This window comes from Labrus mixtus, chromosome 1 (assembly GCF_963584025.1).
Source record: "Labrus mixtus chromosome 1, fLabMix1.1, whole genome shotgun sequence".
NCBI classification, from domain to species: Eukaryota; Metazoa; Chordata; class Actinopteri; order Labriformes; family Labridae; genus Labrus; species Labrus mixtus.
In genome coordinates, this window is record NC_083612.1 from 28148460 (window position 1) to 28152599 (window position 4140).

Below are 4140 nucleotides of genomic sequence, written 5' to 3' on the forward strand. Positions count from 1 at the left end.
GCTGTGGTTTGTATATTTACATTTTTAATTATCCATTGCCAGATCTTGTCAAAATAATTTGGAACCAAGTTTTTACTTTTCATACCTTGCATTATTATACATCAGAGTTTGTGTATTTGTGTCGACACATGTGTAAGTATGTTTTAGCTTTTATACTTCAGCCTCCTTACAGCGTTGAATCAAAGTATCAACCTCGTACACATCTTCAGTAAAATTACACACACTTTTTGTCTGCCTCTGTGTCCTTCATGCCGCGCTGGGCGAAGCCAAACTTGGTGATATTAAAAAAAAGTGAAGCTCTGTGAGTGTGCAAACCGCAGCACCAGCAGAAAAACTTCAACCAGCCAATCAGATTCATTAACCTCCACTATCCCACAATTCCCCTAGGGGGACATACAGAGACAAAGACAAACTCTCTACCCCTTGTGTCCTGTGTTTGTCCCCCTCTCTCCTCCTCTCACACCCCATAACACCCACCCAGTCCCTTAACACCCCCCACACACACACCACCACCAAACAACCCGTTTTCAACACAAGAAGAGGAAGGACATTTATTACTGAAGAAAAAAACATAAAAGGCTTTGATCCGTAATATTGGGCCACTTTTTGAGAAGCTTCTTCCAATTAAATCTGATTCTAACAATGGTTGCTGCTTATAATCCCCATAAAAGCACATCTGAATTTCATATGAAGTTAGTCAGACTGCAGGTTATAGAGGTTGTTGCCTCACCTGTCTCAGTTCATCTATAAGATACCGATTATGGCGTTAACATGTTCTCTCATTTCTCCTCACCTTCAGCTCGACTACAGGCCTCTATTAGAGCCAGCCAGTCAACTTTACCATAACTCGGTCCCCCGACCACTGAACAAGTCAACAAGTCAGCCACTCGGCGAAGCAGCCATCCGAACATCCAGTCAGTCACAGAGCCACGCAGCCAGTGAGCCCCCCCACCTGTCCCTGCTAATTTGGTGAGGAATCAATTAAGGGTGTGTTTGCTGAGTTCTCCTTGCCTTCAGCTCATCTGCTCCTCTCTAATGCAATTGTCCTGTGTGCTGCGTGCAGAGCGGCATAATAAAGTGATAAGGCTAATCAGGTTGGCTGCTCCTCTCCTCTCCCCATACGAACACTACACTTATTCTATTAGATGTGTAATGAGATTCTGCACTCCATCAACACGATGCCGCGATGTGTGTGAGTGTGTGCATGAGGAGGAGTGTGTGTCTGAAAGTATGATAGTGTGTGTGTTTGAGCGCGAGAGCTTCTGTTCTTGCAGAGGGAAATTTGCTCCATTTACATTCTATCATTAGCTTGAAACAAATGTGCCCTTGAGCTTAGCGCCCCTGTCTCTCTCGGCTGCAAACACTCTACTTTGGCAGGCGATCATGGTAGCAAGCGCGTCCACACAATGACTCACACACACACACACACGCACAAACGCACATGCTCCTGAGTAAGTAATCGAATACAGAAATGCACAAACACACACTTAAAGGGAACTAACAGCACAAAGTATGGCTCAAATGAACGTGTGATGCTGCATGTGAGGGTGTGAGATCATTAGCTCGGGAATCATCTTACTTTTCATTATGTAGACACGCACTAAACACACACACACACACACACATGGAAAGTTTAACTTCAATCCATCCACTCATGGCTTCATTTATCCATCCATCTAACAACCCAATCTTACCTATCACACACCCAAACACCCCTTCCAGACAAGTAGAGAGAGTGATGGTGGAGTAGCTGTAGAGGACACAGGGCTCTATGATGTGTAGAACAGTTCTGGTCAATGGGCCAGATAATGAGTTGCCATAAACAGCAGCAGTCTTCCACTGTCCAGCTCAGCTCATTACCGTAGCTAGCATATGTAATCAGTGTGTTGCTGGGGCGTGTCTTAATGTACTCCACTCTGCTGTTTCTCAAAGACAGGCCCAGGCCCACAGGGTGGGTCATGCGAAGGTAAGAAAGGATCAGTGGATCATTCTCGGGAAACATCGGTGATTGCTAAGCTGCAAACAGTGGCCGAGAACAAAATTAGCTGTTAATGTAATTTTGGCTAAATAAGCTACGAATGAATTGCATTTTGTAGAACAAAACATCTCATTTTAAGAGCTAAATGTTTGATATTTTTCCAGAATCAATGTTGAAGCTTAAAGACAATATGGCTGCAATGTTTCTATCTCAAGCAATATATAAAGAACAAGCTTATATATCCCCTCTTCTGTGATTGACTTCATTAACATAAATCAGCGGGAAGACAAAACAACAGAGGGTTTGCAGTATATGGGTATTTTGGAGGCCAGAAAGCTGTCACAGAGACATAATTAGAAAACACACACACATACACACAAAGCCTCACACACATACAAACACAATATCAAGCTGTGCACATCCTCATTAACTCCTCGAGTATGATAAAACACGATTCTCTCTCATCCCACCCAAGATTCCATAAAGAGGAGATAGTATTTCAAGCTGCCGACACTAAATCTCTAATTATAACTTTATTTGAAGAAAACAAGGGAGCACTTAATAAGCAAATGAGAGTGATAATAACTCGGAATATGGATTGGACCTAACAGAGTAGATTATAGGGGTGAACCCCTGCTGAGAGCGAAAGAGAGAGTAGTAAATAATGTGACAGAATGAGTAAATTATAAGGCTAAATACTCAAAGCTGTAATTATGGGGTGCTTTGAAAAGACAGAGATGAGTGGCTATGAGGATGATCGGATAAAAGACAGTTAACCGCCGGTCTCATTTGCCTTCATTCACACACAACAGTGACTCTTTTGCCTCTGACTTGTTCCCTCTTGTTTGTAATTTTCCATTGTGGTCTGTTCAACCAGTATTTAAAAAGGGAAAGAAAAATCATCTACATTAGTAAAATAGGATGCAGAGATTCTCTTGGTTAGTTTAAACTCTTTATGAGAGGGTAAGTTTAATCATGAAATTAGACAGCCAATAACAGTAATGTTAAAACATGTTTTTTAACAAGCTCTGTCAGGATTGTAAAATAACCTTTTAATGTTAGAAACCTTCCTTTTACCTGGGCTTAATTACTTTAACATGTTTAATAGAAAGTTGTTGTTTCATAATGACGCCTTACTTCCTTCTTCACTGAGGTGTGTTAAGACTAGTTTTGATATTCAAAAGAAAAGTTCAGGGTTGATTTTAAGGAAAAGGTGAGGTCACCTGCACACTGAGATTCAGGATGATTTTTTAACGGGTTAAAATTAGTCATGATAGGTCTTTGTCAGGCAAACATATACACAAAATACAGGCTTCACCAATATTGCGCCATTTCGAGATCAATATGAATGTTTTAGGGCGTAATGACACCTCCATTTTCCATTTCGGCGCTGTTGCAGAATTGCACTATGAAAAGGGCTTCAGTTAGAAACACACAGGGAATTTAAAGCCAAATTGTTATTCGTTTTGACAGCCTGACAAAAAGGCAAAGACCCCATTCCCAAAACATCATTCAATAATGTCATGTGTCTTAACCCACTGAGCTTTCTGAAAGAATATCAATCATGTTTAATCTTTTGGTACAAGTCAGTGCAGTTGTACATTAGTTATGAATTGGTGGTACTGTTATGACTCTTTAACCCCAATTTAACACACGCTCCCTGTTTGTCTATCACGCTCTCTTCATCACTTTCTCAATGTAACCCTTTTCATTCCTCTCTGTCTTCTGCCTGTTTCTACACTGTTTCCAAATCTCTTTAGGTTTGTCTGCAGCTACAGGATCTGAAATTGACTGTGTAAAGAGGAGACAAGTATTCACAGAGGGTTTAGCCATTCAAGGTTGATTTCATTTTATCGCTATCAGGGCTGTCTGTCTGTTTGCATGTTAAAGATATGAGCTGGGTGTGCACACGCATTGGTGTGTGTTACTGTGTGGTTTCCTCCGTCTTTGTGTCTCTGCCATTCATTCAGCTGGCGGTACATATGTCACACAATCTCCCTTTCTATACATGGTTATATTTGACATATGCTTAACGGGGGCTGGGGGATCGCTCGCAGCGTAGTGTGCATACGTAGGTGTGTGTGTGTGTGTGTGTGTGTGTGTGTGTGTGTGTGTGTGTGTGTCCCTGAGCAGCCGTCCGTGCTCCTGTACCAAACCAATGA